General features: G+C 43.5%; 1 protein-coding gene across 1 annotated transcript in view; it reads right to left on the reverse strand.

The window, feature by feature from the left end:
- The window catches only part of LOC146783173 (transmembrane protein 132D-like), a 1,969,967-nt gene that overhangs the window by 684,138 nt on the left and 1,270,239 nt on the right, over positions 1–15,590 (reverse strand). The window lies entirely within an intron of this gene.

The following is a 15,590-nucleotide window of genomic DNA, read 5'->3' on the forward strand; positions in this document are numbered from 1 at the left end:
TTGTTATTTAGAGAGGTGCATAACTCGGTTCCCTCCCAGGTATGATCCATATGTAGTCCTTCTACGACAGAGCAGTCTGGAGATGTGTTAGAGGATTCAAGGGGACACTCACATCAAGGGGTGTTAGAATCTCCTGCGATGATCACGTTGGCCAAACCTTGCTTTTTATCTGCCAATCAAAGATCTCAATGCGTGGAGGCGGTGGACCCCTGCGACCACGATTCAGCATTATACAAATTCAACATGATTAGCGTAGTGAAACCAGAAAGGGTTCATTTTTGTGCCTGTAGTATTTGCGACCCTTAACCTTGCTTTAATGGCTAGAGAGATAAAAGTTACCAAACCACCGTTTGCCCTTCCCACAGCCGACCCCACCGCTGGAATAAAATAGGTTCCACCCTTCCAGAAAAAAAAATACTTGTTTCATCCCAGTTTTCTTGCAACAAATTCCGTGATGTTTTCTGGTTAAATGAAACCAGTTTAAATCGTTGCACTTGGAAGTGAATGCGGCAACATTCCAGGATAGCAATATAAGGGCTTGGGGGTTCAAACGAGTCATGGCAGCGGGTGGGTGGGGGTGGGAGGGTCTGAGGTAGTGAGGGGGGTGTCAGAGTTAGAAGGGGATACAGATTGAACAAGTCAGTCACGAGTCTTAGTTACTCAGGGCAGTGTATCTATGCGTGGTCTTCAAAGCAGGGGCCCTAGGGAGCCTTCTGTTCCGGTCGCTCGCTTAGGGTTACCCTGTTCCCAGGACGCAGAGCATACCACCTTGAGCTTATAAAAATAACCAAGCGGGAGGCCCTGACTTGGAGCGAGTTTGCTGGTTTCCAAGGAACTTCGGGGCATATTAGCAAGAAGAGGCGATCATTATCGCTAACCCATGTTAGCGGCATTTTTTTTATTGCCGTCTATCGCTGGATTTCATCGCCGAGATAGCGCGTTATTAGCAACGCTTATCTCCAGGGCCATAAAAAATCCAGTGATAGCGACGAAAAACAGAAATAGCGTGAGAATACCAGCGCTAAATTAACTGCGCTAATGAAAAGCTTGCTAATAGGCAAGTGTGGACTTAACCTAACAATCGACCTCCCAGTGACAAGATGGCTAAGTCAAGTTTTTTTCAGGCGTTAAAATCCAGCAGTAATCTCGGTTAGCGAGACTTTTTTATCGCTTCGCGGGCATTGATAATAGGGGGAAGTTGTCTTTGCGAGTGTTTCCCTTTACTTTTAGTGAGGAACGCCTACTTTGCATGTCATTAGCGATAAATATCGCTGACATGCAAAGCGGCAAAGAAACGGGCGCTTTTGCCAGTAAACTGTCGCTAACAGCTGTTAGCGACAGATTGCTAATAGGGCGATAAAAATATCGCCGCTTTAGCGGCAAAAAGTGCTTCTAAAGCGGCGATACAGCCCTTGATAATATGCCCCTTATAGCGGTGATTACACAGGCCGCTAGGGTGGGCCTATTAATACTCATCCCCACACGGTCAGCGAGTAACCTTTTCACATCTTCCCCCAGCCAGCTCACTCTCCTCGCCATATTAATCCGTTCATATATACATACAAGGGCCCAAGTTAGAGGCAAACCCATCCAGTGTGTGACCTTCTTCTGAAGTTGAAGAAAGGATTCTGACATGTCCCCTTCAGCGGTGGCTCATTTCCCAAGACCACCATGTTAGGGGGACCCTCAGGGTACAAATCAAAGACAACCCCCGATCTGCGAATATGATGATTCGCGCTCCAGAGGGGGCTTGAGTTAGGAGACTAAATGCCTGAGTGGACATTTCCCCTTATGGGATGAAACCGGGGGATCTGGGGAAACATTCCAGCCTGGCCGTGCGCCCCTCCCAGTTCCGTGGTTGTGTACCGTGGACAGTTCCAACCAACACATTAATTGGGGGAGTTCAGCTCGGAGACCAACGTTCACTTCGTCCTGAGCAGGATGAACCCCCTTATCCAAAGGTCTTAGAACCTCCCCAGCTTGCTTGGCGCCTGCTCTGGGGTCACAGAGTTTCAGGGACAAATTCCGTTTGACAGCAGACAGGCAGAGGTGGCCCCTTGCTAAGTTCCTTTAAGGACTGCTCGGTGCTACTGAAGTGACGTTTAAAAGACTCAAAGATCGCCTTAATTAGGAATTCTGGGTTCGAGATAAAGATGCCCATGAGGTCTGGGACTTTGTTACAAGTAGCAGGAACATATGAATCCATGGAAATAGCGTCCTGCTCCTGAGAGCTCGGGCCAGTACTATCTTTTGATGTTGGCCACTTCCTTTTTTACGGCTTGCATGATTGAGAATGGGACCCTATAATGGGGTCTGTAGCCAGGGTACAAGTCCTAAAAAAAGAAGTGGGGGGAATGACCTAGTTTGACAGTATGCAAGTGACATCACGCCGCACGACATACGGCGCACGACATCGTGCATGGCATCACAAGAATTGACATCATAGAAAGTGGCATCACAGGCTACGACTTTACAGGAAGTGGCATCACAAGCCCTCACATATAAGTTTAGCAGGTCTTTCGTGTGTATGTTTGAGCACGTTGCGAGGAAAATAGCACAGTGAGCTATGGAAGATGATATGTGACTTCTACACCTTGCAGTCCCGCAGTTTTATGTAACACATCCTGTACATTCATTTACAAACATATAATTTATTGTACATGTAATATGCACGGGTTGATGTAAAGCGCTATGACACCCTGCCTTGGAATGAGTAGGGCTATACAAGAAAAAATAGTGGTACTTAAATTATTTCAACTCCTCCTCAGGGGAAGTAAGCTCTATATAAATGCAATTTGCTGTGTGCAAAATACTGGGCAAGACCAACACATCTGACATTCTTACAGTGCATGCAAATCTCCTAAACAGGGACTGAGCAAAGTGAAAAGCTGCCTCTCAAGTATGTGTGATGTGCTAACAAGGTGCGTGCCTTTGTTTCCCCTCCACTTCATTTGCATCAGGTGTGAGGCTCCTGACTGCTCCCAGCCAAGAGACTCGAACCATAGGAGGTATGATGACCCCTCAAATTCGGCCTTTGTTATGGGCCCAACAGGAAGCTTAAATAAGAGAGCCTGTCCCAGGCTGCACGTTGTTGCTTGTTGCAGACGGAGAGCAGACAACGTGCCGGCGCTGCTGAAAGTGTCCTGCTGTTTGGAAATTACACTGGGACGCACCTTATTCAGTGGGGTACAAAATCTTGGCAGGGTGGACGCCGTCCACCCTGTGAATGAAGTGGGTGGACACCGTCCACCCGCATGTACCCCCGACCCGTGCCCTGTCTATAGCGGACTCTATCACAGTGTCCTTCTGGGTGTGGCTATTTCTAGTGTTCAAAATATTTTATTGAGTTTTCCTACTAAACAATAAACAAAGACAATACAGAAAAAATATTATTGAGCGAAAATACCTAATCACAATATGGAGATACAAGAATATCAAATGAATTACAATAGGTAACAACAGTACAAATATTCATTGAAAAATAAAAAGGGGAGGGAAAGGAAAGGAAACAGCTATAAAACTATTGCATTAACTATAAAATGGAGCTACCTATAGCGTGGATATTTGTCAATGATAGTAGCAATGAGAGGAAAAAACTAGATATAAATATATAATTAAGAAGATAAATAAATATCAACAGGTTTCCAAAAAGAGTGATAAGAGTTGGAATTATGATTAATACCAGACAAGGATAACTGAGCTCCTCTTCTTGTAAAAATCACCCATGACCACCAAGCATGAACTGATAATAGCGAAACATCTCTCCAACAGAATGTAACGGATTTTAAAGCAGCTGATCTCAGAAAATTAAAAAGTTTACCATCTAAGACATTTAAGTTGTGTGAAAGAACAGCAGATTTGCATATTAACATTTTGAATGAAACATCATCATGAATATTAAATATATTTTTTATAATATCCCAAACTTCAGTCCAAAATTTAAAAACTAAAGGACAATCAAGAAGCATATGTTGTAATGTACCAGGATGTAATTTACAGTGCCAACAAGATGAGGATTGAAGAAGTTTAGCTTGAAATAAACGTAATGGAGTCCATAAACAGTTGAATAAGATATAAGAATTAGTTTGATAGAGCGAGACAGGTAACCAACCAGAAATACTGCAAAGCCAAACATCTTTCCATGCATCAACAGATAAGGAGATTGAAAGGTCATTATTCCAAAATACTGAAATCATATTAATGTTGGATCCTAGCGAATTAGATATTTTTTTTATATAAAATAGAAACACCATGAGATGATGTGGAAACAGTTTGAATATAAATTGATAAATCAGCTTTAACATTAGAAGGAATAACATGAGGAAATGAATCTAAAATCGAATTACACAAATATTCATATTTGGTAAGGTCAGACTGAGGTAAGCTAAATTTAGTTTGTAAAGCCTCAAATGATACGAAAGCATTGTTGTAATAGACATCTTTAAGATAAAAAAATACCAGCATTAATCCGTGAATACCAGAAACATATTTCTATTTAATTATTGACTGTGCCATGCCATAATGACATTTCTTCTGTATTAAACATGGGAGATTGAAAAATGTAATCTAAATAATTAAAAGTCATTTTAGTGGATTTAAGAATAACAGATTTATGAAAAAATTATGATTTATTAGACATGGTTAACAAAGTGGGTAATGGAAATGGTTTAACTATTGATTTCTCGATAAGAAGCCAGTTAGGTGGATTATTTAAAAAGGAATGGTTAAACCATATAGAACTTTGTTTTCAAATAAAAGCTTTATGGTAATGAAAAAAATCAGGTAAACCAAAACCTGCATTACATTTGGGCATTTTTAATTTGTCATAACTAATACGAGGTGACTTGTTATTCCAAAGAAATTTGGAGAGAAGTTTGTCAACATCATTATAAAATTTTAATGAAAATTGTGAAGGAATCATAGCAAGGTTGTAGAAGATTTTAGGAGCAATAGTCATTTTAATAGAATCAATTCTTCCCCACCATGAAAGGTGAAGTGAAGACCATTTGGATCTTTTATCTTCAATATAATTTAAGATAAGGTCACAGTTCAATGTTATTGTTGATTTTAAGGAAGAAGAGAACCTAATACCAAGATACTACAATTTATCCAATTGCCAAATAATTTCATTCATAGGTATCATATCAGGAGTACAATAAATATTTAAAGGAATAAATTCTGTTTTATTAGTATTCAATTTATATCCAGACACTGTGGAATACTTCTAAATAATCTCTAATAGGGAGGGGAATGAGGATAAAGGATCACTAACAAATAAAAGTACATCATCCGCATAAGCTAAGGTTTTAATAATGACGTCCTTAATATTGATTCCTTTAATATTATCACATTTTCTTATGGAAGTAAGTAAAGGTTCAATACCTATAAGAAACAAAAGCGGGGAAAGGGGGCAATCTTGTCTTGTACCTCTAAAAAGGGAGAATTGGTTTGAAACTTGGCCATTAAGAAATAAACGAGCAGTAGGAGCAGAATACAAAGCAGAAATCATGCGAATAAATGTGCCACCAAAATTAAATGATAATAATTTATGGAATAAGAATTGCCAGTGAATTTTATCAAAAGCTTTCTCAGCATCTAATGAGAGAATTCCTGATGGTAGAGTTAAAGTGGAACCTTGTTCAATAACATGTAACAACGTTCTTGTATTGTTGGCAGAATATCTATTCTTCATAAAACCAGATTCATCTGGATGAATAATAGAATCTAACACAGGGGATAATCTAGAAGCAAGTACTTTAGCATATAATTTACAATATTGATTAATTAAAGAGATAGGACGATAATTAGACACAAGTGTGGGGTCCTTATCAGGTTTTGGAAGTACAAGAATTAAAGCCTCAGTAAAAGAACCTGAGGTAATTCCTGTAGAACCAAAAAAGGTTAAAAGTTTAAATAAAAAAGGAATAAGCTGTAATTGAAATTCTTTGTAAAACTCAGCATAAATACCATCGGGACCAGGAGACTTATTTTTTTTAAGAGATTTTATGGCTGATAGAATTTCATTTTGAGTAATGGGTGAGTCAAGCCCAATTTTATCTGATTATGAAATCTTGGGTAATCCACATTTAGTTAAAAAAGAATCAATTAAGGAGACATCATCAAAATTGGGTTTGTTATGGGGAGTAGAGTAAAAATCCAGGAATTCATTAACAATATCATTGTGGGATAAAGCAATTTGACCATTATGGCCATGAATTGAATTTATTTGAGTCTTATCTTTTTTAATACTCAAATAATTCGCTAAAAGTCTTCCAGATCTTTTGGCATTAAAACGAAATCTGCCTTTAGAATTAGAAATTTGAGTGCCAGCTCTTTTGCTAAGGAATGAGTTAAACTCATATCAAAGTTTTTGTAATTTGATTCTATATTGAGGATCATGAGACGTAATAAAAAGTCTCTCAAATGTTGCAATTTGCTTTTCTACATTTTTTATATTTGCATTAAAGGTTTTATTTTCGTGGGCCATAAGAGAAATAGTTACACCTCTAATATAAGCTTTAAAAGCGTCCCATCTATTAACCATAGAAGTAGAACCTTCAGGGTTAAGAAGGAAATACTTCTGAATGACATTTAAGAGCTTAGGTTTATTAAGTTCCTTAAGAACAATGCCAGTATTCATTCGCCATCTAGATTGCTTTGCAAAAGTTGAATTTAAATTCAAAACACAAGAAATCAAAGCATGATCCGAAATATCAATGTTACCAATCATAGGAGTAATCACTGAATTAATTAATTGCTTGGAGACTAATAAATAATCAAGCCTAGAATGAGAATTGTGTGGTTTAGAAAAGAATGTAAAACTTTTTTCTGTAGGGATGTGGAGTCGCCAAATATCAACTAACTTTGTGGTTTGAATAAATGATTGGAAAGCATAAAAAACCGTAGGAGGATGAAATTTAGTAAGAGATAATCTATCTAATAAAGGATCAGATATAACATTAAAATCACCTCCAACAATTAGAGGAACTTTACCCAACTTTAGAACTTCAGTTGTAAGATTAGACCAAAAAGCAGGATCATCCGCAGTAGGACCATAAACATTTAGTAAAAATATAACTGAATCATGAACTTTAATTTTAACTATGACATATCTCCCGTCTGTATCTGAAAATGTACTCAAAATATTAGCGTGTGGCTATTTCTGTACACGACTGATGCACTATCACTTGAACATGCACAATGCTGGCTTTGCCTTCATTATCCCCTTTACATGAAGTCACAGAGGCTGTTACGTGTTGAAAAGGGCCAGCAGGAGGAAGGCCTGGAGGGGCAGGAATAGTATCCGTAAAGGGAGAAGGGACACGACCACCATGCAATTTCATTATTGAGAACGCCTACAGTCGAGGATAAGAAAGACAGAATGCTGAACCTACCCCTCAGGGGTTTAGATGGCCCATGCCTTTATGGGTGGCAATGTTTCCTCTGCGTTTCCCTGTCAGGGATGACTAAAGCCTTGTGACAGCAAATAAAAATAGAAGTTAGAGGAGGGGCCTGAGCGCTGCCTGCGCCCATTAAGGGCACTGGGGAACGGGCAAGCGCTACATAGCGCAAAAAGTATTCCAGCCTCACCTCTTCCCTGTGGGCTCTGCAGCCCCCCCCCCACGCTCTTGCAACGATCAGTGGGACTCGTAGTCCCTGCTGGCAAGCTTGGAGCTCTCCCGACCCCCAATGCCCCAGGATATTCATCCCCATTGTGACATTATGCTGAGGTTGTGACATCATGCCAAGGTTACTTCCTTTCTAATCTTTTGAGCACATTACAGCAAGGGATTCATAAGAGATGTTACCACACAGTTGCTGCATGCGTTGTTATAATGATTCTGCCACTGAGTCAGGAAGGACTCACAGCACCTTGTCAGCAAAAGCAAGTGATGGCACGCTGCATGTGACAAGTGCTGAAGGGCCATCCAGAAGAAGGCGTTAATGGGAAGGGCGGATGTCACCATCTGCTGCTTCTTCTTAGATACACAGATGTGGGTATCCAAGGAAACAGAAGTATCTCCAAGACAGGGAACAATGTTTTCAGGAACTCACCTGGTTTTTTAATGCAGCAAATTTAGCAATTTGTGGTAACATTCCCACCTCAAGTGGAAGCCTTTTTTGAAACTTCCTAAAGAGAGCCACATGTGTTGGTGCCCAACAGCGCAATGACATCATGTGCCATGATGGCTTCCCAGAGGATGTGCCAACTTCTGAGACAATGCATTCAGCAAAAGATTTAGACCAATCAGAAGGCCCAGCCTACGTTTCTAAATGGGTGTGTAATGGTGCTCTGATAAAGTATGAATGACACCCATGGTGGACTTACTTGGATAGCATGTTAGCCATGGTGGGATTACCTGGTTAAAAGGTTACCCATGATGGTTTTATCTGGATAGAAGTTTACACATGGTGGGCTTAACCTGGTTATAAGGTTACCCATGGTGAATTTACCTTGTTACAAGGTTATCCATGGTGAATTTATGTGGATAGAAGGTACCTATGGTAAGTTTACCTTCGTAGAAGGTTACCCTTGGTAGTGTTACCTGGATAGAAGGTTACCCATGGTGGGATTACCTGGGTGCAAGGTTAACTGTGGTGAATTTAGGAGGATAGAAGGTTACCCATGGTGGTTTTACCTGGATAGAAGGTAACCCATGGTGGGATTACCCGGATAGAAGGTTACCCATGGTAGCCTTACCTGAATAAAAGGTTACCCATGGTGGGATTACCTGGATAGAAGGTTACCCATGGTGGGATTACCTGGTTACAAGGTTAACTGTGGTGGATGTAGGTGGATAGAAGGTTACCCATGGTGGGTTTACCTGGATAGAAGGTTACCCATGGTGTGAATACCCGGATAGAAGGTTACCCATGGTAGCCTTACCTGAATAAAAGGTTACCCATGGTGGGATTACCTGGATAGAAGGTTACTCATGGTGGGATTACCTGGTTACAAGGTTAACTGTGGTGGATGTAGGTGGATAGAAGGTTACCTATGGTGGGTTTACCTGGATAGAAGATTACCCATGGTAGCCTTACTTGAATAGAAGGTTACCTATGGTGGGATTACCTGGTTACAAGATTACCCATGGTGGGTTTACCTGGATAGAAGGTTACCCATGGTGGGATTACCTGGATAGAAGGTTACCCATTGTAGCTTTACCTGAATAGAAGGTTACCCATGGTGGGATTACCTGGATAGAAGGTTACCCATGGTGAGAATACCTGGATAGAAGGTTACCCATGGTGGGATTACCTGGATAGAAGGTTACCCAGGGTGGTTTTACCTGGTTACAAGATTACCCATGGTGGTTTTCCCTAGGGTAGAAGGTTACCGATGGTGGGATTACCTGGATAGAAGGTTACCCATGGTGGGAATACCTGGATAGAAGGTTACCCATGGTGGGATTACCTGGATAGAAGGTTACCCAGGGTGGTTTTACCTGGTTACAAGATTACCCATGGTGGTTTTACCTGGATAGACGGTTACCCATGGTGGGATTACCTGGATAGAAGGTTACCCATGGTGGGAATACCTGGATAGAAGGTTACCCATGGTGGGATTACCTGGATAGAAGGTTACCCAAGGTGGTTTTACCTGGTTACAAGATTACCCATGGTGGTTTTACCTGGATAGAAGGTTACCCATGGTGGGATTACCTGGATAGAAGGTTACCCATGGTGGGAATACCTGGATAGAAGGTTACCCATGGTGGGATTACCTGGATAGAAGGTTACCCAGGGTGGTTTTACCTGGTTACAAGATTATCCATGGTGGTTTTACCTGGATAGAAGGTTACCCATGGTGGGATTACCTGGATAGAAGGTTACCCATGGTGGGAATACCTGGATAGAAGGTTACCCATGGTGGGATTACCTGGATAGAAGGTTACCCAGGGTGGTTTTACCTGGTTACAAGATTACCCATGGTGGTTTTACCTGGATAGAAGGTTACCCATGGTGGGATTACCTGGATAGAAGGTTACCCATGGTGGGAATACCTGGATAGAAGGTTACCCATGGTGGGATTACCTGGATAGAAGGTTACCCAGGGTGGTTTTACCGGGTTACAAGATTACCCATGGTGGTTTTACCTGGATAGAAGGTTACCCATGGTGGGATTACCTGGATAGAAGGTTACCCAGGGTGGTTTTACCTGGTTACAAGATTACCCATGGTGGTTTTACCTGGATAGAAGGTTACCCATGGTGGGATTACCTGGATAGAAGGTTACCCATGGTGGGAATACCTGGATAGAAGGTTACCCATGGTGGGATTACCTGGATAGAAGGTTACCCAGGGTGGTTTTACCGGGTTACAAGATTACCCATGGTGGTTTTACCTGGATAGAAGGTTACCCATGGTGGGATTACCTGGATAGATGGTTATCTGTGGTGCACTTGCCTGGTTGCAAGGTTACCTATGTTCCTTCTGGAACTGGCGCTTGAGAGTAGAGGATGTTTTCTGTTAAATAGATGTGGTCCTTCTCCATCTTGAGGTTCATGTACAGCAGAAGGAGAATGGAGGGGTTGCGTTATAGCCGGAGTTGGGTTGTGTGACTGGCGTGCAAGATCCAGGATTGGGGGGCAGAACACAGGCTTGTGCACATCCAATCCCTGTGCTCGTTATTAACCTTTAGACATTGTTGCAGTCTCATGGAGGACCAGGAAGTGCTGAGGCATGGACCTTATCCCATGCTTGGACAGAGAAAAGAACAGTTAGAAAGATACCAATTGGAGGAGAACACCACGTTCGAGGTGATCCATTTTCATCACTGACCCCTGGCGACTCGTCATCAGAAGCACAAGCTTCCTAGATGTAGTCCACATCTGAGGGAAAAACCTCTAGCCTTTCAGTTGGAATTGTTTCAGTGCTTGGAGGATGCTGAGGAAGGGTTAGGAGATAATGTGCATCGCCACAGGTAAGTCACTTTGTGTCTGACAGCTGGGCAGACATAAAGGTAAACAGCTGACGTGGCAACGCCTGTCGGATCTTCAAGCAGAGCCACGCAGAGTCCATGCATCTCCACTGACTGCGTATGAAGGGAGAGTGCTGTGGTTGAAACCGATAGAAACCAATATCTACCCCCCTCAGTGAGAAGTGACTGGGGACAGCAATCCCTTGGTATTTATTTGTGCTGTGGTTAGCTATGATCCCGGCAGCGGAGTTGATGTCCATGTGCCATCGCCACTGTGAACGGTAAGGAGTTCTTAGTCTACATGACATGGGTTGGGGCTATAAGAGCTATGATTGGTTGACTGCTGTATCCCTTGAAGTAGTTTTGGTGATTGGAGTCCGAAGAGGAGATGTGCTCCGAATGTAAAAATCTAGCACTGTCCTCTCACTGAATATCTAGGGTTTTCTTTGTCCACTCATTTCTTCGGGGTGTGTCACCCCGCTCCATGTTCACAGTCCAATAGCGCCAGATGTTCACCAACAGGCTCAACCGATTACAAAGGAGTGCATTCTGGGATGAGGAATCAGACGAGGGAGGAGCTCAAATTTCACTGAAAATAGTGGTAACAGGTGTTGGAAGTTGGTTTTGTTTATCCACTGACATGATTAAGTCAAGTGAATCAATGATTGTTTAATGTTTTAAACAAGGGTGATATTGTCCTAAGTGTTCTGGGGTGCACTCAGCATGGGCGCCCTGTTTTTTCTTCCCTCCAGCATTTTGGTTTTACAGAAGGGGCCACAGACGCTTGTGCAGACCCTTCTGCAATACAAATCGCACGGGTGCTCCATGTGCACTTGTGCTTTCTCAAGGGGAGTTCCCTCATTTGCCTGGCATTTGGGTCCCAACCTAATGAGGTAACAATTTGTCTCTGCACCTGTTCTCTATTAGTGACACACAGAGGCACAGAGGGCATCGGGGGTGTACTCACTGTGCACCATGCAGAAGTGGTGCACACTCACAGCGCCTCTCATGGAACCCGTTTGGAAGGGTGTACATCGGATCCCATTGACCCCCAGAGACAGCCTACAGGTGGATACAGTCACTCACTGCACCTCCCTTGAGGGAATCTCTACCCTCTTTACAAATGCAGCTCTTGTGTTCATCTGCACAGTGAAAGGTGGACCGGGGGATTCACTGCAGCACTGCCCCAGGGCAGGCGCGACTTCATGGCTCTGCTAAGGACACTAGGACAGTGCATTCATTGTGACAGGGACGCTGGCCCGGTCCGCACCCAGGACACCCAGTAAAGGTGCACAGACCATGGAAGTGTTTCCTATCTGTTGTGGACCCAGGAAGCCACACATGCTTCATCACTGCTGTTTTTTCCCAGAATTGCCTGATGAGACCCCTAGCTCTGCCCTCGCTACATCTAATCTCAGAGCCATGAAGGCCAGAGCAGGAACGAACAGCGAACAGGGCCATCTCTGCAGCCTTCTCTCCTTGTCCCATCCCCAGTCCCTGAGCAGCAAAAAGGAGGCCACGAGGAAGCAAGAGGGAAGTCAAAGGGTACTTGTTACTGCATACGTTACTCCCGGCACTTTGGTAAAAAGAGGTGCATGATGGTGTGCAGGGTCCAACGAGCCCTAAGTGCCAAACAAGGGGCTGCTTGATACATACAATATATGGAGGGTTCAATGGTCTGTGGTCTGTGCATCATGGTAGACAGGGTCCAACGAGCCCTAAGTGCCAGACTTACAATATATGGAGGGTTCAATAGTCTGTGGTCTGTGCATCATGGTAGACAGGGTCCAACGAGCCCTAAGTGCCAGACTTACAATATATGGAGGGTTCAATGGTCTGTGGTCTGTGCATCATGGTAGACAGGGTCCAACGAGCCCTAAGTGCCAAACAAGGGGCTGCTTGATACATACAATATATGGAGGGTTCAATGGTCTGTGCATCATGGTAGACAGGGTCCAACGAGCCCTAAGTGCAAGACTTACAATATATGGAGGGTTCAATGGTCTGTGGTCTGTGCATCATGGTAGACAGGGTCCAACGAGCCCTAAGTGCCAGACTTACAATATATGGAGGGTTCAATGGTCTGTGGTCTGTGCATCATGGTAGACAGGGTCCAACGAGCCCTAAGTGCCAGAATTACAATATATGGAGGGTTCAATGGTCTGTGGTCTGTGTATCCTGGTAGACAGGGTCCAACGAGCCCTAAGTGCCAGACTTACAATATATGGAGGGTTAAATGGTCTGTGCATCATGGTAGACCAGGTCCAACGAGCCCTAAGTGCCAAACAAGGGGCTGCTTGATACATACAATATATGGAGGGTTCAATGGTCTGTGGTCTGTGCATCATGGTAGACAGGGTCCAACGAGCCCTAAGTGCCAGAATTACAATATATGGAGGGTTCAATGGTCTGTGGTCTGTGTATCATGGTAGACAGGGTCCAGCGAGCCCTAAGTGCCAGACTTACAATATATGGAGGGTTCAATGGTCTGTGGTCTGTGCATCATGGTAGACAGGGTCCAACGAGCCCTAAGTGCCAGAATTAAAATACATGGAGGGTTCAATGGTCTGTGATCTGTGTATCATGGTAGACAGGGTCCAACGAGCCCTAAGTGCCAGACTTACAATATATGGAGGGTTCAATGGTCTGTGGTCTATACATCATGGTAGACCGGGTCCAACGAGCCCTAAGTGCCAATCAAGGGGCTGCTTGATACATACAATATATGGAGGGTTCAATGGTCTGTGGTCTGTGCATCATGGTAGACAGGGTCCAACGAACCCTAAGTGCCAGACTTACAATATATGGAGGGTTCAATGGTCTGTGGTCTGTGCATCATGGTAGACAGGGTCCAACGAGCCCTAAGTGCCAGACTTACAATATATGGAGGGTTCAATGGTCTGTGGTCTGTGCATCATGGTAGACAGGGTCCAACGAGCCCTAAGTGCCAGACTTACAATATATGGAGGGATCAATTGTCTGTGGTCTGTACATCATGGTAGACAGGGTCCAACGAGCCCTAAGTGCCAGACTTACAATATATGGAGGGTTCAATGGTCTGTGGTCTGTGCATCATGGTAGACAGGGTCCAACGAGCCCTAAGTGCCAGACTTACAATATATGGAGGGTTCAATGGTCTGTGGTCTGTGCATCATGGTAGACAGGGTCCAACGAGCCCTAAGTGCCAGACTTACAATATATGGAGAGTTCAATGGTCTGTGGTCTGTGAATCATGGTAGACAGGGTCCAACGAGCCCTAAGTGCCAGACTTACAATATATGGAGGGTTCAATGGTCTGTGGTCTGTACATCATGATAGACAGGGTCCAACGAGCCCTAAGTGCAAGACTCACAATATATGGAGGGTTCAATAGTCTGTGGTCTGTGTATCATGGTAGACAGGGTCCAACGAGCCCTAAGTGCCAGACTTACAATATATGGAGGGTTCAGTGGTCTGTGGTTGGCTCTTATGCCTGGTGGAAATAAATAGCATTGAAGTGAATTGAGGTTAAAAAAAAAGGCGTTGTATGTATGTATTATGCATACATTTTTATTCAAAAGGTGAATAAAGTGAAAAATAAGGTCTGGGAGCATCTACGTTCTGCATAAACCAATCCACGCAGATGTCAATTTCTCTTTTACAGTTTAAAAGATGCTCGGTCTGATTTAGAATTTAAATGCCAAAACAAGAAGGTGATGGATGGAATACTTGAATTAATTCAGCCACTGGCAATCGCTTGGGCTGTATCCTAATCCTTCATTTTTTGCCAACCAAGCCACCTCAATTTGTGCCCAGCCATATGCAAATCAGTGTTGACCCTGCTCATTATGGGAACACTCCAACCCAAATTGCCAGGCTAGGTCCTCCCTGAACCAGACCACAAGCAGCCCAGGACTGGTTTCACCCATATCACTGCTCTTCAGCCCGATATAGATTGGTTGCAGTGGCACACAGAGTCTGGGACCCACGTCTGGGCAGACCACACACACTTAGGGTGCCACATGCAAAAACAACAAAGTGATGGATGGAATGCTTGAAATAATCTCAGACACTGGCAATCCCTCAGAACTGCCATCCAATCAATTGATTTTCAGCCATCATTCCACCTCAGTTTGGACCTTGCCCTATGCTAATCAGTCTTGGCCCTGATCCTCGTAGGATCCATCCAGTCCAAACTTCCAGACCAGGTCCTCCCTGAACCGCAACACCAGCAACCCAGCACCGGGAATGGTTGGTCCAGGGTTGCTTGTGAACCAGCTCAGGGGGGTTCAAGGAGGTTCAGGGAGGACCTGGCCTGGCAGTTTAGTCTGGACTGTTCTTATTGGAGCAGGGTCAAGACTGATTTCCATATGGCTGAGTCCAAACTGCAGCTTTTCCATTCTTTCGTTGGCATAGACCGAATTACAACATTTCTGGCTTCGCTGCAGCCTGTCAGCCACAGGCTCGGCTTCCCAGGAGGACTTGGCACACCGTACTGTCTTTGATGAATAGGTTAGACACAAAGAAGCTCTAGACGCCATCTTCACCACCGATTAAATTAAGTTTCTGTCTTTATGATGGAGTGTTGTGATGTACATCACTGTGTGTGAGGCACAAATTACTTCCAAGTGGGACCCATTGTAGTCGAAATGTCTTTGCTCTCACAGAAGCCTCACACGCATTTACCAGA

This window comes from Triturus cristatus, chromosome 11 (assembly GCF_964204655.1).
Source record: "Triturus cristatus chromosome 11, aTriCri1.1, whole genome shotgun sequence".
Taxonomy (NCBI): domain Eukaryota; kingdom Metazoa; phylum Chordata; class Amphibia; order Caudata; family Salamandridae; genus Triturus; species Triturus cristatus.